Consider the following 26,115-nt stretch of genomic DNA (forward strand, 5'->3'; position numbering starts at 1 on the left):
CCGTTTTCCGTTTTTCCGGAAAATGTGGCCATCCCTAATATATACGGTGACATCGTACTATACTCTCGCCCCGGGCAATGATTTTCCATGGCACTGTTCACTATAAACAAAAAAAAAAAAAAAAAATGGATTCTACTATTATAGAAATAGGATGTTAAAAATCCCACACAAGCTTATTATAAAACAAATTATAAAAGGGTCGCTGGCAAGAGCGTGTGATAAAAGGGGATCTTGATAGGAATTACATTGAGAACCACTGGCCTAGAGTAATTTTAACCACATTTCTTATAGTTTCAAAAAGAGTGCTGTCGGGTTACCTATGGTGAATGGGAGGGGGATACATATAAAAGATTGCTAGAAAATGATCGATATTAGATTCATAGTTTTCGGGGTCGCTTAGATAAATAGTGAGACTTTCAATTTCGCTTAACTCCGATTAAGCTCTCATTAGTAGGGATGGGCACGAACGACTTTTCTTTGAAACTCGACTCGACTCGAAACAGACATCTTTGAGGTCTACTCTTGGACTCGGCGCAAAAAATATCTTCCAACTCGACTCGGATTAGAGTCAAGTCGAACCAAAACGAGCCAAATCCTGTGTGTAGTCCTACCTAGACAATACATAGACAATAATTATTCTATCATCAATTATACTACTGTTACTACAAATAATAATAATAATAATAATAATAATAATAATAATAATAATAATAATAATAATAATAATAATAATAATAATAATAATTATTATTATTATTATTATTATTATTATTATTATTATTATTATTATTATTATTATTATTATTATTATTATTATTATTATTATTATTATTATTATTATTATGACAACACCGTGTACAAACATGAACGATAGATGGTTAGTAAAGGAATACTAAAAGCTAGTTGACTGCCGACGTCGGTAGTCATGAAGTCTACAAGGCAAGGACATCGTTCATTACCCTAAGCTGTAAGCGTCGGTGGACTACAGATGGTCAACTATTAACCTCTCGCCAGAAATTGGTGGCCCCGCAGCGACGATCCGTGATGGCCCAAGTTCCATATTGAAAACTTTACTACCAGCGGCAGAGACGCGATGAAACGCCAACGAACCACAAAATTACTCTCCCAAAATAGTTAAAATGCCTATATGTGTGATTTGTTTATATTTAGGTGAAACAAAAAAACACAAAACAAATACCCCGGGGTGGACGCGAACTATCAATATTACGATTAGTAGGCACTTGTTCTTCTGACTTCCCCACGGAAACGATCATAAAAAGCTTGGTTGTTGAAGGATAAATCATTGACGTCTTAATTTAGCCAATCAGACAAACCCCTACATCTCGAGTTCTGGGAGGTCATACCGTGAACCGTTTCAGATTTATTGCTTTCTGGTGGAGTACTATCCATGCGCAAAATTTGAGCATAATAGCCGACATGCATCTTCGGTGCCTCTTATCTTTAGTACAATTTTAACCAGAGATGGTGTGGGTCAATGAAAATTTGATCCACGACCCACCATGACCCACTATGACCCACCACCCAAATGACCCATTGGCCCACTCTGACCCATCAACCATCGTGATCCACTCTGACCCACCACCAACTATGAACCACTCTGAACCATTGCGACCAATTCCGACCCACCAAAACCCATCGACATCAACTCTGACCGATGACCCACGTCCTCCTCTCCATTGACTAAAGAGATTACACTTGTAATAAAACAAGACTGTGAAATTATCACTTATCGAAGTTTGAATTTCTACCGTCATTGGCTCAAGCTCCTCTTTGTTACAATACTGGTGGGTCTGACCTTTACGATATATAATGGCAAAGTGTTTCTCATCTTCCGAATTAAAATGAATTTAAATTTATCATATGTAATTATTTCTTTGTTGCCTTACAGACACATTTCAGTAGAAAATAGGGTGAAATTTAAAAGTTTCGAATCAAGGAAAAGTAGACCAACGTAAAAAAAAAAAAAAAAAAAAAAAGGAGAGAGAGAGAGAGAAAAAAAAACTAATTTTCTATATAATTAAGCATGCCGTACTAATTGGAAATGCCCATGTAATTAAGTTTAGAATACAAATTTTATGGCCATTTTTCTCTAACTTTATGGCTTGATTGCCTTATGCTCGGAACGCTCCATATATTAAACATCAGCTTCAGCTATTATAAATAGAAAGCAGTGGGTATAAAATTCAAAAAGAACTTTAGTTTGCATTACTCGATTTTTTTCTCAACTAATATCAATCGTTTTCGATTATTTTTACAAATCAACCCACTACCAATTTTCAATATATAGAAAATGCACCCCCGTCCCCCCGCTCATAAAAGACAATTTAAAAAAATGCCAGGGCATATTCTCTTTATTTTTAATAAAGAGTTAAATGCTGAATTTCAGCTCTCAGTTGAACGGTTTGTGAGATACAAAATTTTTCGCAAAAATTCGGACTTCTACTCCCCCTAAGGATATGTATTATAATGAAAGTGACACGCGTATGATAACTTCCCAGTTGGGATTGGAGCCTGATTATATACCAAACGTCAATTCATTTGACTCAGCAATTTGACCGTGATGATTACGCAGACATAGTTACTTTCAATTTTTTATGATACATATCCTTATTTCATATGTTACAGATGATTCAAAAATATTTTTTCAAGCAGTTAGCTCCTCTAGAATCTCACAGGCTGCATCCCAAAATCCAACTCCTACTATCCTATGACAATCCAAAAGTGACTGAACTTTTTTTATTAGGAACAAATGACAAAAGAAAAATGGAGATCTTGAAAGTAAAATGTAGAAAAGCTCGGTGCCCCCAATAACTCCATATTTCTCCGCCCCTTCATTCCGAACTTAAAAATAAAACTTAATTCGAATATGGTTAATTAGTGAATTTATTACAGTTAAATTCCACTCACTACATGCTACAGCTACAACTATGTAAGAAAAAATAACAACTGTGAAACATGTTCTGAATTACTATTACATTTCTTACGCTATTATTAAACATATTAGAATAGTAAAAGAGGATTGTTCGTGAAATATTATATTTGCTCATGATTTTTAACTTTTTCATACGGAAAAAAAATAAAATATTATTCAAGTTTTAAAATTTGCACTCTGCAAATATGTTGCCCTCTAGGCAATGGGACTAATGTGGACTAATGGGAAATGCTGCACTCTTCGCGGCGCTGAAAACTTATGATTCGATTCTAATATCGGTTGATTTCGATATCTTTATGTCGCTACGTAACCACCCTGGGTGCTAATGGGAGCTTAATTGGACTTGAATTGAAAGTAGAGCTATTCACCTAAGCGACCACGAAACTATGGATTCAATAATAATATCGACCCGTTTCTAGCATTTTTGATATGTATCCCGACAGTACTCTTTTTCCAGACTGTAAGAAATATAGTTAAAATTGCTCTAGATATATCAGAATTATGTTGAAACACACACATAAATCCACTTTTATATTCTGTATAAATAGAGAGAGAGTGAGCGAGCGAGCGAGCGAGAGAGGGCGACTCAAGGCATCACCACTTCCACATTGCAAAAGCATATATCAGGAATTGAATTGAAAATCTATGTAAAGACTTTCTGCTGTGGCATGCTTCATAAGGACAATTCCAGTCTACTCACGTGACCTTTGGGGTTCATGAATTTTTTTGCGAGCGTTCCGACTTTGGATTCTCTGTTTATACCCTCTGTTTATGCATCGAATAACTTTTCAAGAACATAAATGACATTCTATATTATGAATGTTGAGAATTACTCTCTATATGACAAATAGCTGCAAATAAATACACTACATGATTTATTTATTGCTATTGAACGAGTTTCTTAACTTGTATTTACATCCTCATATATAATACCGACCTACTGTGAAAATTATCTCAGATGTTATATTTTAAACATAATAATTACTATGTTCTGCAATTATTATGTTATATATAAACAACTTATGTATTTTAATGTAATTATTTTATATAATTTTTCATGCATTGCGGAAAATATAATTTTAAAAAAAGTATTGACCCAGATGAGATTCGAACTCACAACCTTATGATTTGAAATCCGACAGCTTACCAATGAGCTAACACAAGGACTTCTAGAACTAAGCTTCTAGCGATGTATAACGGATCTCAAGATAATTATGACATTCATATCCATTACAAACGCTGTTTCTGTTCTACTTTGACTTTTATTTTAGTACTCAGGCGATAATTATGTTCTATTTCTTAACTTTGAGCATTCTTTTACATATGGAAAGATTCTTTAACGTATTTAAATGTTCCATTACGTATAGAAAGCTAAATGACAAACAAGCATGTGCTCATATTAATAAAAGGTTTCGAAATATTGTATCATTAAGTATTTCAATCAATGTTGCTTTTTTAAACACTTGGTAACAAGTCTTATTATATTTAAAAGAAGAAAAACACATCTGCAAACTTTTTCCCGATTGCAAAGGCTGGCTTGGAGGTTCGAACCTGGCTTACTTTTTCCCGAAGATACCCGAAGCTGGACTTAGAAAATTTTTGCCTCAAAACACCAATAAAGAATGCGCTCAACCTTTTTGAGACAAGGTGTACAGAGCTTCTCAAAATCACCACAAACGATAATAAAACGATCGTACAACAGAAATTTTATTCTTATTATTATTTGTCATTCTGTTTATCAACGAACTTAAAGAAAGTTTGTTACTGATCTTTTATTTCTTTTCTTCATTATATTATATGTTCTCTGTTCTATTATTATAATTTAAACTTCCAAACTAAGGTATGCTTAAGTGTCGGAAATCATAGAACAGGGTTGTCTGTCCGTCCATTGACACATACCAGAGCAAAAACGTTAAGAGATATCGAGAAGATGTTATTTGTAATCGATTCAGCGTCCCAAAAATATATTCCATCACTTCCAATAAGTCCCTGTTCAAAGCGGGACTGGTTCAATTACTGGTTTCAAAATTTATCACCACAGAACTAAAACGGTAACAAGTAGCAAAGAGCAGTTTTTAAACGTTTCAGAGTCTCAAGGCAACATACTATGACCATCCATAAGTACTACTCATTACTACTTCTGCTTTCAGTACTGATTTTCCATGAAGCAAAAGCAGTAACAGATATGGAGATATTGCTGCTTTTTACAATCGATTCAGTGTCCAAAGAATAGGTTCCATTTCCTCCTTTAACCCTCTATTCAAAGCGATAGTGGTTTAAATTAACCATTTCCGATTAAAACATTTATCCCCATAAAACAAAACTTGTAATGTATAGTGACAAGCTTTTTTCTGTAATCGATTCAGGCTCACAAGAGAACATACATATGCACACAATCTATAACAGTCTATCAACACCGAAAGTAGTTGAAATTTACTATTACTTCCGGTTTCAATACAAGTTTCCATGGAGCAAAGGCGATAAGAGATCTCGAGATGTGGTTTTTGCAATCGATTCAGCTTCCCAGGAATAGGTTCCATGTTCTCCTTTAACCTTGTATTCAAATCGGAAGTGGTTCAAAATTAACCATTTTCGGTTTCATCATTTATCACCATAAAACAAAACTGGTAATAGATAGCGAAAACCTATGTTTTACAAACGATTGAGAATATCAAGCCAATATGTAAGGACTATTCACAACACTGCACCAAAACCGGAAACCGGAAGTGTTCAAATTTACTATTATTTTCGATTTCAATACTGATTTCGACAACAATTAACCATTTTAATACTGGTTTGTCACTTCACCTATTATTTCAATCTTGTTTACCTGTATCTTATATTGATTATACGTTCTCTTTGTTTTATTTAAATTTATCTTTAGACTGATTTGTATAGCTTTATTCCAATACCATATCCTAATATCTTCCCATTTCTTGTTAGAAAAATGTTTATAAAACACGTTCCAAAAGAGAAAGGTAAGTTAAATTTGTCAGTGAGAAAAAAAAGTTCCTCCGGGCCGGATTTGAACCAGCGACCTATGGATTACTGGTGCCACTCAACCAACTACAGTCCACCGCTCTACCAACTGAGCTACCAGATGAATGTTTCCTCAGCAGAACCGTCGCGATCTAATCGTAAATACTAGCTGTTTCAACCGAGATTTCCTGTTTATGTTTAAATCTAGCTATTGGTTCGCTACAATTACAAAATCAACACTTCGTTAGTTCGTGTGTTTTCTATGTACACCTTGTCTCAAAAAGGTTGAGCGCATTCTTTACTGGTGTTTTGAGGCAATAATTTTCTAAGTCCAGCTTCGGGTATCTTCGGGAAAAAGTCAGCCAGGTTCGAACCTCCAAGCCAGCCTTTGCAATCGGGAAAAAGTTTGCAGATTTGTTTTTCTTCTTTTAAATATAATAAGACTTGTTACCAAGTGTTTAAAAAAGCAACATTGATTGAAATACTTAATGATACAATATTTCGAAACCTTTTTTATTTTAATGTCAGCACATGCTTGTTTGTCATTTAGCTCTCCATACGTAATGGAACATTTAAATACGTTAAAGAATCTTTCCATATGTAAAAGAATGCTCAAAGTTAAGAAATAGAACATAATTATCGCCTGAGTACTAAAATAAAAGTCAAAGTAGAACAGAAACAGCGTTTGTAATGGATATGAATGTCATAATTATCTTGAGATCCGTTATAAATCGCTAGAAGCATAATTCTAGAAGTCCTTGTGCTAGCTCATTGGTAAGCTGTCGGATTTCAAATCATAAGGTTTTGAGTTCGAATCCCGTTTAGATTAACCCTTTTTATAAATTATATTTTCCGCAATGCATGAAAAATTATATAAAATAATTACATTAGAATACATAAGTTGTGTATATATAACATAATCATTGCAGAACATAGTAATTATTATGTTTAAAATATAACATCTGAGATAATTTTCACAGTAGGTCGGTATTATATATGAGGATGTAAATACAACTTAAGAAACTCGTTCAATAGCAATAAATAAATCATGTAGTGTATTTATTTGCAGCTATTTGTCATATAGAGGGTAATTCTCAACATTCATAATACAGAATGTCATTTATGTTCTTGAAAAGTTATTCGATGCATAAACAGAAGGTATAAACAGAGAATCCAAAGTCGGAACGCTCACAAAAAAATTCATGAACCCCAAAGGTCACGTGAGTAGACTGGAATTGTCCTTGTGAAGCATGCCACAGCAGAAAGTCTTTACATAGATTTTCAATTCAATTCCTGATATATGCTTTTGCAATGTGGAAGTGGTGATGCCTTCAGTCGCCTTCTCTCGCTCGCTCGCTCGCTCACTCTCTATTTATACAGAATATAAAAGTGGATTTATGTGTGTATTTCAACATAATTCTGATATATCTAGAGCAATTTTAACTATATTTCTTACAGTCTGGAAAAAGAGTACTGTCGGGATACATATCAAAAATGCTAGAAACGGGTCGATATTAGTATCGAATCCATAGTTTCGTGGTCGCTTAGGTGAATGGTTCTACTTTCAATTCAAGTCCAACTAAGCTCCCATTAGCACCCAGGATGGTTACGTAGCGACATAAAGTTATCGAAATCATTCGATATTAGAATCGAATCGTAAGTTTTCAGCGCCGCTAACAGTGCAGCATTTCCCATTAGTCCACAATAGTCCACATTTCACATTAGTCCCATTGCCTAGAGGGCATAATATTTGCAGAGTGCAAAGTTTAAAACTTGAATAATATTTTATTTTTTTTCCGTATGAAAAAGTTATAAATCAAGAGCAAATATACTATTTCACGAACAATCCTCTTTTACTATTCTAATATGTTTAATAATAGCGTAAGAAATCTAATAGTAATTCAGAACATGTTTCACAGTTGTTATTTTTTGTTACATAGTTGTAGCTGTAGCATGTAGTGAGTGGAATTTAACTGTAATAAATTCACTAATTAACCATATTCGAATTAAGTTTTATTTTTAAGTTCGGGATGAAGGGGCGGAGAAATATGTAGTTATTGGGGGCACCGAGCTTTTCTACATTTTACTTTCAAGATCTCCATTTTTCTTTTGTCATTTGTTCCTAATAAAAACAGTTCAGTCACTTTTGGATTGTCATAGGATAGTAGGAGTTGGATTTTGGGATGCAGCCTGTGAGATTCTAGAGGAGCTAACTGCTTGAAAAAGTATTTTTGAATCATCTGTAACATATGAAATAAGGATATGTATCATAAAAAATTGAAAGTAACTATGTCTGCGTAATCATCACGGTCAAATTGCAAAGTCAAATAAATTGACGTTTGGTATATAATCAGGCTCCAATCCCAACTGGGAAGTTATCATACGCGTGTCACTTTCATTATAATACATATCCTTAGGGGGAGTAGAAGTCCGAATTTTTGCGAAAAATTGAGTTGAGTTGAGTTTAGTTTAGCGTCCCTTTCAGCAGCGAGGCTATATGAGACGTGGACCTACTGATTAACGTGGAATCCGAACCACATGAGCGAAAAATTGAGTATCTCACAAGCCGTTCAACTGAGAGCTGAAATTCAGCATATAACTCTTTATTAAAAATAAAGAGAATATGTCCTGGCATTTTTTAAAATTATCTTTTATGAGCGGGGGGACGGGGGTGCATTTTCTATATATTGGAAATTGGTAGTGGGTTGATTTGTAAAAATAATCGAAAACGATTGATATTAGTTGAAATTGAGTAATGCAAATTAAAGTTCTTTTTGAATTTTATACCCACTGCTTTCTATTTATAATTGCTGAAGCTGGTGTTTAATATATGGAGCGTTCCGAGCATAAGGCAATCAAGCCATAAAGTTAGAGAAAAATGGCCATAAAATTTGTATTCTAAACTTAATTACATGGGCATTTTCAATTAGTACGGCATGCTTAATTATATAGAAAATTAGTTTCTCTCTCTCTCTCTCTCTCTCTCTGTTTTTTTTACGTTGGTCTACTTTTCCTTGATTTGAAACTTTCAAATTTCACCCTATTTTCTACTGAAATGTGTCTGTAAGGCAACAAAGAAATAATTATATATGATAAATTTAAATTCATTTTAATTTGGAAGATGAGAAACACTTTGCCATTATATATCGTAAAGGTCAGACCCACCAGTATTGTAACAGAGAGGTGCTTGAGCCATTAACGGTAGAAATTCAAACTCCGATAAGTGATAATTTCACAGTCTTGTTTTATTACAAGTGTAACCTCTTTAGCCAATGGAGAGGAGGACGTGGGCCATCGGTCAGAGTTGATGTCGATGGGTTTTGGTGGGTCGGAGTTGGTCACAATGGTTCAGAGTGGTTCATAGTTGGTGGTGGGTCAGAGTGGATCACGATGGTTGATGGATCAGAGTGGGCCAATGGGGCATTTGGGTGGTGGGTGATAGTGGGTCATGGTGGGTCGTGGATCAAATTTTCATTGACCCACACCATCTCTGGTTAAAATTGTACTAAAGATAAGAGGCACCGAAGATGCATGTCGGCTATTATGCTCAAATTTTGCTCATGGATAGTACTCCACCAGGAAGCAATAAATCTGAAACGGTTCGCGGTATCACCTTCTAGAACTCGAGATGTAGGGGTTTGTCTGATTGGCTAAATTAAGACGTCAATGATTTATCCTTCAACAACCAAGCTTTTTATGATCGTTTCCGTGGAGAAGTCAGAAGAACACGTGCCTAGTAATCGTAATATTGATAGTTTGCGTCCACCCCGGGTATTTGTTTTGTGTTTTTTGATTCACCTAAATATAAACAAATCACACATATAGGCATTTTGACATATTTTGGGAGAGTAATTTTGTGGTTCGTTGGCGTTTCATCGCGTCTCTGCTGCTGGTAGTAAAGTTTTCAAAATGGAACTTGGGCCACCACGGATCGTCGCTGCGAGACCACCAATTTCTGGCGAGAGGTCAATAGTTGACCATCTGTAGTCCACCGACGCTTACAGCTTAGAGTAATGAACGATGTCTTTGCCTTGTAGAGTTCATGACTACCGACGTCGGCAGTCAACTAGCTTTTAGTATTCCTTTACTAACCATCTATTGTTCATGTTTGTACACGGTGTTGTCATAATAATAATAATAATAATAATAATAATAATAATTATTATTATTATTATTATTATTATTATTATTATTATTATTATTATTATTATTTGTAGTAATAGTAGTATAATTGATGATAGAATAATTATTGTCTATGTATTGTCCAGGTAGGACTACACACAGGATTTTGCTCGTTTTGGTTCGACTTGACTCTAATCCGAGTCGAGTTGGAAGATATTTTTTGCGCCGAGTGCAAGAGTAGACCTCAAAGATGTCTGTTTCGAGTTGAGTCGAGTTTCAAAGAAAAGTCGTTCGTGCCCATCCCTACTAATGAGAGCTTAATCGGAGTTAAGCGAAATTGAAAGTCTCACTATTTATCTAAGCGACCCCGAAAACTATGAATCTAATATCGATCATTTTCTACCAATCTTTTATATGTATCCCCCTCCCATAGGTAACCCGACAGCACTCTTTTCGAAACTATAAGAAATGTGGTTAAAATTACTCTAGGCCAGTGGTTCTCAATCTAATTCCTATCACGATCCCCTTTTATCACACGCTCTTGCCAGCGACCCTTTTATAATTTGTTTTATAATAAGCTTGTGTGGGATTTTTAACATACCTATTTCTATAATAGTAGAATCCATTTTTTTGTTTATAGTGAACAGTGCCATGGAAAATCAGCGCCCGGGGCGAGAGTATAGTACGATGTCACCGTATATATGAGTGACGTCGACAGACTAGCTACGAAGCGCCACCATGGTTGGCACGAAGCTCAATAACATTTTCAAAATAAACCCTACCTTTCCTTAATTTTGAGCACATTTTATTACGTTTTTCCTTCTATTTTACACATGTGCACATGCACTTTCCTAACATGAGTAACACACTTCCTCCGAAATGTGTGGCCCCTTTTTTCGGCGCCCGGCACTGACAGTGGATACAGTAACTGTAATATCTATATTCCCAACGACGAAGGTGCTGGTTCAAGATGGATGTTAAACTCCTTCATTGAAGAGGCCATTAACGTATCCGATCTAAGCCCACAACTTCTTGACCAAATAATAGAATGATAATGCGACAAGTATTTGCAACTGGTTTTTTGTAACGAAGACTTGGACAAGTTCTGCCTGATGAGGAGAGAAGAATATCCTGGTCTGGGGATTGCTGCTTTAAAAGTAATAATTCCATTTGCTATATCGTACTTGTGCGAAAGTGTGTTTTTTATGGTAAACATTAAAACAAAGATAAGAAATCGCTTATCAGTTGAAAATGGCTTGATAATGTTCGTCATGAAGATTGAACCGGACATTGCTGAACTAGTGAAATTACACCATGCTTAGGTGTCTCATTAGGTTTTAATTTTAATTGTATTTCAATGTGCAGGTTTTGTTGCATGTGTATTTTTCTAGTATTTCTATATACAGTTCTCATTAGTTTTATATCATACCTCTTAGATTTAAATTCATTTTTAAACAACTCTACTAACTAACTAACTCTATGGCCTATGGAACCCGGAGGTTCAATGCCGCGTTCACAAAAGCTCTACACTGACTTCTATCCTTAGCCAATTGGATCCAGTTTCTACTTTGTATTCGTATCTCAGCGAAATCCATCTTAATATTGTCCTCCCATCTGCGCCTAGGTCTTCCTAATGGTCGTTTTCCGATTGGTCTTCCAGTCAAGATTTTGAAAGCGTTTCTACTTTCTTCCATTCTAGCTACATGACCCGCCCACCTAAGCCTTCTAGACTTGACGACCCTAACAATGTTGGGTAAACCGTATAAATTATGCAGTTCCTCGTTATGAAGTTTCCGCCATTCCCCATTCCCGTTCCTCTTGGGTCCGAATATTCGTCTAAGGATCTTGTTCTCAAATACTTTCAGTCTATGTTCTTCCCTCAAAGTAAGCGACCATGTTTCGCAACCATACAGAACAACAGGCATGATTATCGTTTTGTATATTTTAAGCTTCAAATTTCTCGACAGAATTCGCGACGACAAGACTTTGAACCGAATAGTAACACGAATTCTACACCCTTTGAAAATGTTCAGTAGACTTATTTTTTATTGTTCTTTACAGTGTGTATAAAAAACAAAAGTATGCCTATCAGAACAAAATTAAAAATAATATTTAAAAATAATTTCTGGTATTAGATTCTAACTATATTTATCTCTTCCGCCTATCTTCGCGATCCCCTAGGGGCCGCGACTCCCAGGTTGAGAAACCCTGCCCTAGGCATACATGAGTTATGTTGGAACATACATACATACACTTTTATGTGTATAAATGCAGATAAGAGAGAGTTGAGAGAGAGCGATTAAGGAATTACCGCTCTCAATCTCTTCACTTTACTTTTGCGATTCGCGAATTTCTTACGTGACAGTTTGGGGCTAGCTAGTTTTTTGTCTTGGACCACGATCCGATTTTCGATATGCTCTACCTAAATGCTGTAATGCGAATATTGAGAAGTTATCTGCGATGAAAGTAGCTGCAAATAAATACATTACATAACTTATTTATTGCTATTACACGATTTTTTAAATTTGTATTCAATATTCACACATAACACACCGACGTTCTGTCAATACCTCAGATGTTATATTTTAAAGATAAGAATTACTTATGTCGTGAAATGATATGAATATATATATTCAACTGATATATACAACTGATGATATGAATATATATATTCAACTGATATATACAACTGATGAATTGTAATGTAACTATTTTACATAATTTTCATGCATTGAGGAAAGTAGAATATCATAAAAGAATTTCACCTGAACGGGTATCGAACGCACGATTTAAACGCTCGGTGGTGTACCACTGAGCTAATATGACCGCTTTTCGGAAGCTGCTTCTGAAATATAACTGAGCTCATACGTAAATGCTCTTTTCCGTATGGAAATCACAATGACGAAACGAGAGTGTGAATACATAGTCTCGAAATATTGTATCATTAAGTATTTCAATGTTACTTTTTTCTACACTTAATACCATTTCAACATGTCTTATTATATTTAACAGAAGGAAAAACATATCTGTACATCGTTTCCCGATTACTAAGGTTGGCTTTGGAGGTTCGAACCAGCAGCTTTAGTTTACTGTTTTCCGAAGGTACCCGAAGTTGGACTTCGAAAGATTTTGTCTCAAAACAGCTATCATCATATCGCTCAATCTGTTTGGTATATGGTATATGTTTTTATACGTGTAAAGTCAGTATAACAATTCATTCTTTAAACAGCTTTTCGTGTGTATTAATATTCCTTTATAAAAACTGTTTTTGATATTATTATTACGGCACACCATTTTCAGATTTCTTTCGCGAGTCGTTGACCAAGTCGTTCCCCACCAGCGTTGCCAGACTCACAGCTCGGAATTATTCCAAAACCTGATCGAACTTATGCTAGATTCGGTCAAATTATGCTAGATCCTCATAATTACTAATTCAGGAGTTTAAAAAAACGAAGTTGAGATACGATAACGTAACTTAAAATACACAGAGAGCAAGAATGCAATACTTCACGCACCAAAATTTTAACTCAGCTAAATTAATGCAGTCGTTGCCAGACTCAATGGCGTATATATCGTATAAATGAATGCAAAGTTTTTGTTTACATATTTTGAAAGAAAATTACTTCGCAGCATAAGGGGAGTTGGGAATCGTCTGCTAGGGGGGGGGGGCGGCAGATTTTTGGTCGGTCTCGGAGCTGTCATTTCAGGAATAAATATGATCATGAAGTCAGAAATAAAGATGGTGAAGTTGTCAAAAAGTTGGGGGGAGAATGGCCCCCATAGCTCCGCCCATGCCTCGGAGTTAAAGGATTAGAAAACCTTGGGTGGAGCCACAAAAAATCCCAAAGACGTTTCGAACTTACTTCGGAAAATAAGACTGCCTGTGAGGTTTACCGACTGTATGAATCAATGGAAGAGGATACATTTCTGCCGTTCTTTTTCTTCCCACGACCAACTTCTTTCTCATCTCCAGGTTTTACGGCTTTCTGATAAACTTGCTGAAATTGTGCTAGATTTGGGCAGGATGCTAAAAGCAAGATGCTAGATGCTAGAGACATGCAAATTATGCTAGATCTAGCATCATTATGCTAGATCTGGCAACGCTGTTCCCCACAATAGGCGTGTCGTGCAAGTAACCAATCACACGTCAGGTACTATCTTTTACCTATTGCTTCCTTCTCACAGCTCAGAACATTGGTAACTATGGATAGACGTACAGCAGTAATTATTTTATGGGAGTTGGAAGGTTATTCTGCAACTGCAGCTAGCAGGCGAGTAGGTGTCCCGGCCTCTACAGGAAGGCGATGGATTCGGAAATATGGTGCTACAGGTCAGACTGATAATTTACGATCTCCTGGTCGTCCGCATGTGTCAACCGAAGCCCAAGATGCGAGATTAGTAAACGAAGCCCGGTTAGACCCACTAAGGACGTCTAGACAGCTAAGGGAAGTTTCTCTCTTTCCTGGTAAAAAGCATACAGCTCTGCGAAGGCTTCGTCATGCTGGGTTACGTGGCCGTGTTGCTGCCGTGAAGGAAAAACTCTCAGACGACCACAAAATTTACCGTCTCGCGTTTGCACAGGCGAATGTGGGTCTCAATTGGGAAAACGTAGTTTTCTCAGATGAATCCATATTCACAACATCGAAGGAGGGACGCCGTTTTGTGTATCGTCCGAGAGGCACCCGATATGACCATGGATATGTGGCTGCTTGCAATCGCAGTGGCCATGTATCTATTTTATGTTGGGGTTGGATTTCCAGTCGCGGAGCAGGACAGCTTCATAGAATTGAAGGACATCTGGACAATGCTCAGTACTTAGACATTATCAGTAATATCATGGTGCTATCTGTACGAGTATTTCAGCCTGATGGTGTAATTCAGTTCCAGCAATACCAGTCGCCAATACATACTTCCCGTGTGATTCAGGAATGGTTCGCAGGGCATCCTGAGATTGATTTAATCGACTGGCCGCTCGTGGAGCAGACCTCAATCTCATGGAAAATATGTGGGCAGAAGTGAAGCGTACTCTAAGGGAAAGTTGGCCTGAGGCAGATCCACCAAGAACTCAGGATGACCTGTGGCATCTTGTTTCCGAAGCATGGCTGGAGGTAGGGGAAGGAGATAGATTTGTCACCCATGTAATAGATTCCATGCCCAGAAGAATGGAGCGTGTAATAAATTCAGAAGGGTCTTGGACACAATATTAATGTCCCCGCCTTAACTCCCGAAAACAGCCCTTTTCAGGGCTACCTAAACGCTTCTGAAAATATTTCTAGAAGTAAACCACTCCTTGTATCCGATTTCTGTGCAATCCTACTAACAAAAGAATGATTATTAGCTGTGGGCTTTGAACTCAAGACCTCTTTATTGGCAAGTCCGTACTCTACCAGTGAGCTAACATGAACACGCAAACCCAACCTGAAGAAACACGACTTTCAATTTCTGGTATTCGATGACAATGATGCTCATATACTTGGCAAATGTTGTATTCAACTTGGGATATTCCGCAACACACACACACACACACATAAAGAAAGCGAAAGAGAGAGAGAGAGATGAATATACAAAAGCATATTCATTGTATTCGAATGAGACTCTAAGTAACGACATTCCGTTCTAAAGAGAGTTTGTGTTTCTTCCCGTGACGTTAAGGGGATCGGGAAAAGTTATGTGTCTTGAAGCAGTATACGACTTTGGATACTCTGTTTATACACTTTCTATATCCGTAGGAATATATTGTATTTCACGAATGTAAATGACATGCTGTAATGAGAATATTGAGAAGTTACATCTGTATGACAAATAGATGCAAATAAATACACTACATAACTTATTTATTGCTATTGAACGAGTTTCTTAAGTTGTATTTACATCCTCATATATAATACCGACCTACTGTGAAAATTATCTCAGATGTTATATTTTAAACATAATAATTACTATGTTCTGCAATGATTATGTTATATATACACAACATATGTATTCTAAAGTAATTATTTTATATAATTTTTCATGCATTGCGGAAAATATAATTTTAAAAAAAGGACTAACCTAGACGGGATTCGAACTCTCAACCGTAAGATTTGAAATCCGACAGCTTACCAATGAGCTAACGCAAGGACTTCCAGAACTATGCTTCTAGCGATGTATAACGTATCTCAAGATAATTATGACATTCATATCCATTACAAACGCTGTTTCTGTTCTACTTTGACTTTTATTTTAGTACTCAGGCGATAATTATGTTCTATTTCTTAACTTTGAGCATTCTTTTACATATGGAAAGATTCTTTAACGTATTTAAATGTTCCATTACGTATGGAGAGCTAAATGACAAACAAGCATGTGCTGACATTTAAAAAAAAAGGTTTCGAAATATTGTATCATTAAGTATTTCAATCAATGTTGCTTTTTTAAACACTTGGTAACAAGTCTTATTATATTTAAAAGAAGAAAAACAAATCTGCAAACTTTTTCCCGATTGCAAAGGCTGGCTTGGAGGTTCGAACCTGGCTGACTTTTTCCCGAAGATACCCGAAGCTGGACTTAGAAAATTTTTGCCTCAAAACACCAATAAAGAATGCGCTCAACCTTTTTGAGACAAGGTGTACCAAATTTCACAAAATTAAATCCCCACGTTAAGCGGGTTTGCATATCCAGGCTCCTAACTATGAAAACATTTACGCTCAGTCCAACCTCAATCATTTCACGAATTCAACCTGTTTTACGTATGTTATTAGGACATAATATCAACTGTGATTTATTCTAAAAACACTTTTATACATTGCAAGAGCTGTAACGTCCGAATATTTACTGAGAACTCATAGTCGTATCGGAATAAACAAAAGCGAGTATGGAACAGTAAACTGCTATAACAAAAGGCAAAAGAAGATGTGCAAAGGCATACAAAATGGTCGAGTGGTTTGAGTCGATACACTATCTATCACATGTTTGTGTGTTCAAACCCGGTAGCATGTTGTTTCTTTTTTAAGTGTCTTCCTATTTTCATCCGGAGGCTGAAAATATTTCTTTGAGTAACTCATTGAAAACTTCTTTTGTTTCAAATTCGATTAGAACGGAACATTATATGAATTGCGAATCTTAAATCCATAGCTAAGAAAAAATTAACTATACTCACTACTCCATTATCCTCTGATTTGTAACGAAAAACTATTTATAAACAGTGGCGACTTCAGAAAATTATCCTCGGGGAGAATTTCAATATGCGGGTGGAGGGCAAACATTGGTAGTCCACATTGAGCACGATCGAATATATGGTCCTGAAGGCGGAAATTTCTTAGCTCGAGAGGGGTCTCAAATTCTCCCTCAGATCATGTCCTGAAAGCATCATTGCTTAAAAGCTTTTCGTGACAAATATAATATTACACTTGTTTCTCGTTCTACATTTAGAATTGGTAAAATCATAACTTATAGAGGATTATAATAAAATCATAAAAATTACAATACCAATCATGTATAAATTATCCTGTAAGTTACCAACTTTGGGTCAGATTAAAACTCAAATATTTGTTTTCGGATTGCACTTAGAAGTAAGTCCTCTCTATATAATCCTGACTGGAAAGCCATGTTTAACACTAATTAATTAATCAATATTTATACGAATATTTTTTTTATTTTACTATTCAATATTATATACACTTCATTTCCAAAATCAAAATCTCGAAAATGTATATTGCACGAGTGCAGACTCGCAAATAAATGATTATTTATCATATATATTGGTCTCTATTCGAAATTCTATTTAATCGAATCCGACAGGAACGCAAACAGAAATATCGAGAACAGGTGAAAAAAGATAGAGAAAAAAGCGTTGTGGCTGGCGGGGACTCGAAGTAAGTTCGAATGGTGCTTTACAAGCCGAACGCCTTAGACCACTCGGCTATGGTAACAACTAGTGGTTGTAGTAAAGGCTTCGAGTAGTAGTTCTTATTACAGAATAACATTTTCTATTGCCTAAAATTTAAACCTAATTTACTTTGATATAATATATCTATTAATTTGTTACATGAACACGTTTTCGTTACTTTGATGAATGATGTATGTTGTTGATATAGATTCTATTACACGTTCTTTCGTAAATATTATAGAAAGTATCAGGGTTATTTATGATCTTTTATGGAAATTGACTGGCGCTTGCGCAGTACACAGACAGTTCAATTGGAAGGCGAGGAAGGAAACGCTAACACACTGTTAGAAAGTTTCCTTCGCAAGCAGTAGTTCCCAACCGAGGGACGGCAGGACGCACTTCGTCCTCCTGGGGTGGTGTGAAGGGTTTACGAAGTCCCTTCGTTTTCTTATATTTCTTGAATGATTATACACAATATCCAGTCACATCTTCTACACATTTGGAAGTGATAAATCGTAGTATAAATAAACCGTCCTCGACACACAGTTATTGTTGCTTTTCCATGATTATAAACTGAAACACTTTTTATTTCAATAGAATATAAAAGTTTCAATGGTAGGGGTTACAATCCCCTCAACCCCCTGGGTCTTCGATATGTCACCGCCTAAACTTTAACTTTCAAGTTAGAATCGTAAAAATGGAGACATGTGACCTACTAAATATTTTTTTAGTTCATTATACATTTTCATAAATAAAATATCCACAATTACAATGACAGTAAATGCTAAGTAATTATTGTAAATCTTTGTACTTTCATTTTCCCTCTTTCTTCTCAATTGAGCTTGAAAAGTGTAAAAATGGGAGGTTAAGAACTTCAAATATTACGTATATTTTAGCGTATTACGGAATTATATTTAATAGAATCCGGCAGGATCACAAACAGAAACGTCAAGGAGAGGTAAAACCAAATTGTATTGTGGTGGCATTCGAACTACTCTTGAATGGTGCCTCAGAATCTCTAGCCGAATGCCTTAGTCCACTCGGCTAATGTGACAAGTTGGAAATATAATAAGCGTGTTTCATGTTCAATTTTTTGTTACAGTATGAAATTTATTTTGTATTCTCTGAAGTTTAAGCGTATTTTGGTCTGATGTAATAGTCTGTTGAAATTGTTTTATGTTTACGGTATTCTTTACTTTGACGAATGATGTTGTTAATATAGGTTCTATTACGTATTCGTTCATAAATATTACAGCAATTGTCAGGATTATTTACGATCTTTCATGAAAATTGACTGCTGCATGCGAAGTAGAAACAGAAAGATGCACTTTACCGACATTTGTCATACACGCCAGAACGCAAATTTCTAACAGGTTCTCAAAATGCCTCGTTCTAAAGGTTGTGGAGAACTGTCTGTTGCTCTGAGAGGAGAAATCATAGAACGAGCAAAAATGGGACAAACTGTGCCTCAGATTGCTAGAGATCTGGGATGTGACAAGAAAACGGTCAAGAGATGGGTTCAGCGACATGAAGAAGGTGGTGAATGGTTCAGGTCTCGGTCAAGAAGTGGAAGGCCAAAAGTGACAACTGCAGCTCAAGATCAAGCTTTAGTTACAGAAGTAATCAACATACCTCTACGCCACACGTCAATCCTCTTGGACAAAGCCAGAGAATATAATTGTTCTCACGAAACAATAAGAAGAAGATTATTGGAGGCTGGTCTACACTGTTCAAGACCCACTAGGAAGACTCTCCTGACTGAAACTCACAAGGCCAGACGAATGGAATGGGCACAGAATAACATAACCCAACCTCAGTCATATTGGGACTTAGTCATCTGGACCGACGGGAAGGTTTTCAAGTCTAACCAACAAGGCAGAGTTATATTGTATAGACCGCGCGGAACCAGGTATGCTGAACAAAATACTATCAGAACTTCTTGTTCAGGACGAATATCAGCACACTTTTGGGGATACATGACGGCTGCTGGTCCTGGAGATTTGGTTGCGGTGCCTGAGAGAATGAACAGCAGTGTTTACATTAATATCCTCGAAAATACATTGTTACCGTCCTTAGAAAGAAATTTCCCCGAACAGGAAGAATATATATTTATGCATGACAACAGTGCTGTTCACACTTCCCGGCAAACACGAGGGTGGCTAAGTGAACATCCAGAGTTAATTTGTATTGAGAGGCCCCCTCTATCCCCAGATTTGAACCCAATTGGACATCTGTGGGCCTACATGGTGCAAGAATGGGAAGAGAGACGTGAAGACAGAAACCAAACGTTTCTTCAAAATCATGTTATGGAACTGTCGAAACATTTTCGTGACACACCGTCGTATTGCTCGAGACTTGTATCTAGTATTACCTCCAGACTTCAAGAAGTTACTGACTCTGGACGTGACTACACGAAGTACTAGTGTGTTATTTTTTGTGTAAACATTTATTTAAGTTTCATTTATTTATTATATTTTTTCAAGAGCAATACTTTCGTTCTTCATTCTTTTCCTGTGCTTGTTTACTTATTAGTTCGTTAAAACGTAAAGGAAGAGTAGTATATCTTCAAGAAGTATTTGTGAATTTACTTTGAACGTTTCTAAGAATACATTTACTTTTTTTTCTTACTCTATATCATGACCAATATTACTTTCATTTCAGTTAATTAATAACTTTATTTCACATCTCGGATAAAAGTATTATTGTCTTTTTAACGATATTTTTCCTTTTGATTGTGTAATTTCTAGTTTCATTGAATTATCTCAATTCCAATGAATAAATCACATTTTGTTTATTCACCCTTCCTTAGCTAAGTTCGAATTCGAGAACAATTTGGTGTAATATACGTTCTTTATTCTTCATATTGTGCAGTAATGACAATATTAATTATTTTTCATGAGTCCAGTTGATTAGTGAGAACTTGGACAAACATTAAGCTGGTGATTCTTTACGCAATGGCAAGCGTAAAATACATTTTAGCTGTTCTTTATACTTCACAGCGATGAAACATTCTAACAGTGTGTTAGCGTTTCCTTCCTCGCCTTCCAATTGAACTGTCTGTGTACTGGGCATGCGCCAGTCAATTTCCATGAAACATCATAAATAACCCTGATACTTTCTATAATATTTACGAAAGAACGTGTAATAGAATCTATATCAACAACATACATCATTCATCAAAGTAACGAAAACGTGTTCATGTAACAAATTAATAGATATATTATATCAAAGTAAATTAGGTTTAAATTTTAGGCAATAGAAAATGTTATTCTGTAATAAGAACTACTACTCGAAGCCTTTGCTACAATCACGAGTTGTTACCATAGCCGAGTGGTCTAAGGCGTTCGGCTTGTAAAGCACCATTCGAACTTACTTCGAGTCCCCGCCAGCCACAACGCTTTTTTCTCTATCTTTTTTCTAGGGATGGCCACAAAGTTCCGGTTCCGGCGGAACCGGTTCCGCGAGGAACCGGTTCTCGGAGATCCGGTTTTCAGAACCGGTTCTGGAACCGGTTCCGGACCTGGATCCGAAAACCCGGTTCCAGAACCGGATCTTAGGAACCGGTTCCAAACCTGGATCCGAAAACCCGGTTCCAGAACCGGATCTTAAGAACCGGTTCCAGATCTGGATCTGAAAACCCGGTTCCAGAACCGGATCTTAGGAACCGGTTCCACATCTGGTTCTGAAAACCCGGTTCCAGAACCGGATCTTAGGAACCGGTTCCAGACCTGGATCCGAAAGCTCCCAAAGACCCGTAAAGGAGACATAAAGTTCTCCTTCAAAAATAATGCAAAGAGGACCATGCGCTTGTGCCTTCCCCGCCCAGACCCGTTTGTGCCCCCAGAAAAACAATTTTGGTCCACCAGTGGGTGTTTAGCCAAATGAGTTGGCCAGTTTGCCTGTTTAACCAATGAGTTTGCCAGTTACCCAGTTTATTTAGCCAAATGAGACAAGCTGCCGCCGCCTGGGCGCCTGCCTGTTGATTCCACCATTTCATCTAGCATACTGTTCACAGCTTGCCAGCAGCTCGGGTTTAGCGTAGGGATGGTCACAAAGTTTCGGTTCTAGCGGAACCGGTTCCAGACCTGGATTCGAAGAACCGGTTCCAGACCTGGATCCGAAGAACCGGTTCTAGACCTGGATCCGAAGAACCGGTTCTAGACCTGGATCCGAAAACCCGGTTCCAGAACCGGATCTTAGGAACCGGTTCCAGACCTGGATCCGAAAACCCGGTTCCAGAACCGGATCTTAAGAACCAGTTCCAGATCTGGATCTGAAAACCCGGTTCCAGAACCGGATCTTAGGAACCGGTTCCAGATCTGGATCTGAAAACCCGGTTCCAGAACCGGATCTTAGGAACCGGTTCCAGATCTGGATCTGAAAACCCGGTTCCAGAACCGGATCTTAGGAACCGGTTCCAGACCTGGATCTGAAAGCCCCCAAAGACCCGTAAAGGAGGGATAAAGTTCACCTTCAAAAATAATGCAAAGAGGACCATGCGCTTGTGCCTTCCCCGCCCAGACCCGCTTGTGCCCCCAGAAAAAAAATTTGGTCCACCAGTGGGTGTTTAGCCAAATAAGTTGGCCAGTTTGCCTGTTTAACCAATGAGTTTGCCAGTTACCCAGTTTATTTAGCCAAATGAGACAAGCTGCCGCCGCCTGGGTGCCTGCCTGTCGCTTCCACCATTTCATCTAGCATACTGTTCACAGCTTGCCAGCAGCTCGGGTTTAGCGTAGGGATAGTCACAAAGTTTCGGTTCCAGCGGAACCGGTTCCGCGAGGAACCGGTTCTGTTTTCAGAACCGGTTCCAGACCTGGAACCGAAGAACCGGTTCTAGACCTGGATCCGAAGAACCGGTTCTAGACCTGGATCCGAAGAACCGGTTCCAGACTTGGATCCGAAAAACCGGTTCCTGAACCGGATCTTCTAGAACCGGATCTGTTCAGACCCGAAAACCGGTTCCACAAGGAACCGGTTCTGGCCATCCCTACTTTTTTCACCTGTTCTCGATGTTTCTGTTTGCGTTCCTGTCGGATTCGATTAAATAGAATTTCGAATAGAGACCAATATATATGATAAATAATCATTTATTTGCAAGTCTGCACTCGTGCAATATACATTTTCGAGATTTTGATTTTGGAAATGAAGTGTATATAATATTGAATAGTAAAATAAAAAAAAAATATTCGTATAAATATTGATTAATTAATTAGTGTTAAACATGGCTTTCCAGTCAGGATTATATAGAGAGGACTTACTTCTAAGTGCAATCCGAAAACAAATATTTGAGTTTTAATCTGACCCAAAGTTGGTAACTTACAGGATAATTTATACATGATTGGTATTGTAATTTTTATGATTTTATTATAATCCTCTATAAGTTATGATTTTACCAATTCTAAATGTAGAACGAGAAACAAGTGTAATATTATATTTGTCACGAAAAGCTTTTAAGCAATGATGCTTTCAGGACATGATCTGAGGGAGAATTTGAGACCCCTCTCGAGCTAAGAAATTTCCGCCTTCAGGACCATATATTCGATCGTGCTCAATGTGGACTACCAATGTTTGCCCTCCACCCGCATATTGAAATTCTCCCCGAGGATAATTTTCTGAAGTCGCCACTGTTTATAAATAGTTTTTCGTTACAAATCAGAGGATAATGGAGTAGTGAGTATAGTTAATTTTTTCTTAGCTATGGATTTAAGATTCGCAATTCATATAATGTTCCGTTCTAATCGAATTTGAAACAAAAGAAGTTTTCAATGAGTTACTCAAAGAAATATTTTCAGCCTCCGGATGAAAATAGGAAGACTTTAAAATAGAAACAACTTATTACCGGGTTTGAACACACAAACATGTGATAGATAGTGTATCGACCCAAACCACTCGACCGTTTTTTTTTTTTTTTTTAATCTTTATTAACAGTTCTATCACATGTACATTAGACAGTTATAAAAGCAATACAAGAGCTAGTTGATTAAAAAAAAAAAAAAAAACTGGTTATAAATCTGAAAAGTTTACAGAATTGTTATGGAGCTAAGACAACAAAATAATTTGCGAAGTGTTGTTTATACTGCACATTCATTTGCTGCAAATGGTACCTTAAATAAGACAAATACACATCGACATGATATGGTCGATGTGTGGTAAGCACATAAAGAAGCGTATATGCAGCGAGCCAGATTACGCTGTTATTTTTTGCTTTAGGAAAATAGTTAAAATCTGGATATATCAGAACATCAGTAGCAGTAATATGAGATGGTGAAGAATGACAAATCTTACTTATGAGTGTACTAAATTTGGTCCATATATGTTGAATCTCTGTACAGTATTGGAAGCGATGCTCAAGAGTATCTATATTATGACAGTAGTCGCACAGATTACAAGACACTATACCGAGCTGATATAGTCTGTCTCGCGTTTCGTATTTATTATTAACGATAAAATACCAAAGAGATCGTTGCTGGGTAGTTAAAAAGGGAGCATTAATATTTTGCCAAATATAATTCCAATGAAGTTGTGGTTCTTTCAATTGAATGTGGGGCGTGACGATATGTTGCGTTCTGAGATAATGTCGGTAGAGTGCTTTGACAGGCATTAACTCAATTTGTGCTCGTTCAATTAATGCATAAGCGATATCTAAGACGGGTTCACACAAGTGTGGGAATTTAATTCCCCAAGGAAAAATATGAATCGGAGCTTCAAGGTCGATGCAACCTAAACATGCGGAGAGAACAGATGACGACACACTGACCCTATCGGTCGTAAACAATTCAATGCTTCTTTTCAGCAGTAGTGATTTTGCCTGGAGGGCTATGTTTACATAAGCTACGACACCCTGAGCTGGTAAAAGCTCAAGCTGATCACGTGCAATTCTCAACAGCTTGTGTTTCCACAGAAAGAACAAAGCGTGACTGTTGAGGAAGTTGTATGTTTTTGTGGGAAGAGGGAAAATCTGACAGAAATACCACAAAAGACTCAATGCTTTTTGTTTGAGAAATGAATTCCTACTGATCATGTTCATATTGCGAGGCTTATGCTGTATTAAAAGACCACGTATTTTGTTTGCAATTATGTCAGAATTGTAGTGAATTGTTTGTTTGGTGTTATTGAACCATTCAATACCTAGGATTTTAACTGAGTCAGCAATCGTATAGTGCGAACTGTATGTAGTCCGGTATTCGGGGTGTATACATAGTAGTTTTGTTTTGTCTTTATTTAAAATCGCTCCAGAAATTTGTTGATACCTGTGTAAAAGGCTCTGAATATCTTCTAAGGTAGAAATACTGTTAACATAGAAATGAACGTCATCAAGATAACTTGCGACAGAAATGGAAGCTTGATAAACTTGTATGCCAGTGAGTCTGGTTTGTGCCGCGTATATGAGAGGTGCAACCGAGAAACTGAATAAAAGGCTCGACATGCTATCACCTTGAAGAATACCATTGCAGAAAGGAATGACACAACTGAGACTACCATTGAGTTTTAATTTAGTTGTCCTGTTATGATATACTCCTTGGAGCATGGACAAAAAGGCGCCATTGAAACCAAATTTTTGTAGAACTTTAAAAAGATACTCGTGTGACACCCTATCAAAAGCTTTCGAGAAATCGGTAGATAAAATAGCAACGGGCGTAGGAGAGGCAGTCTCATGATAGGCTATAAAATCTCTTATGTTAGCTAAGGCTTCATGAATTAAAGCTTGTTGCCCATGTCCATATTGACAGGAACTTAATAACTCTCCCACATATTGTTTCATACGAAGCGCGAGACATCGTGTTAAAATTTTTAAGTCTGCACTTAAAAGGCTGATAGGACGATAATTGTCTATGAAGTTAGAGTTAGGCAGTTTAGGGATTAATACAGTAATACCCGTGGATAGAGATTCCCCTAAGATACAGGTATCTCGATATTCATTGAAGAGATCCGTAAGAAACGGGGCAAGAATATCAATGAAAGTAATATAAAATTCTAATGGTAAAGAGTCAATACCAGTAGATTTACCACGTTTCCCTAATTGAATTGATCTCTTGACTTCATCAAGTGTGAAGGGACTGTTGAGATACTCTTGAGCATTTACATCTAAGTTTAGAGGAATAAAGTCCAAAAGAGATTCATCTTCATTATGTACATTAGGTTTTGTATACAATTGTTTATAATACTGAACAAATTGGGGAAGGACCTGCGAACC

The 26,115-nt window shown here is 36.9% G+C and overlaps 1 protein-coding gene and 1 non-coding gene across 3 annotated transcripts in view; both read right to left on the minus strand.

The window, feature by feature from the left end:
• The window catches only part of LOC145671120 (facilitated trehalose transporter Tret1-like), a 167,282-nt gene that overhangs the window by 100,466 nt on the left and 40,701 nt on the right, over positions 1 to 26,115 (minus strand). The gene's annotated exons all lie outside the window — the stretch shown is intronic.
• On the minus strand, positions 5,964 to 6,056 carry TRNAY-GUA (transfer RNA tyrosine (anticodon GUA)). The gene is made up of 2 exons: positions 6,020 to 6,056; positions 5,964 to 5,999 (listed from the first exon to the last, which is right to left on the minus strand). It is a non-coding gene; the product is annotated as a tRNA-Tyr (tRNA).

This window comes from Thermobia domestica, chromosome 15 (genome assembly GCF_964235325.1).
Source record: "Thermobia domestica chromosome 15, izTheDome1.hap1.1, whole genome shotgun sequence".
Taxonomy (NCBI): Eukaryota; Metazoa; Arthropoda; class Insecta; order Zygentoma; family Lepismatidae; genus Thermobia; species Thermobia domestica.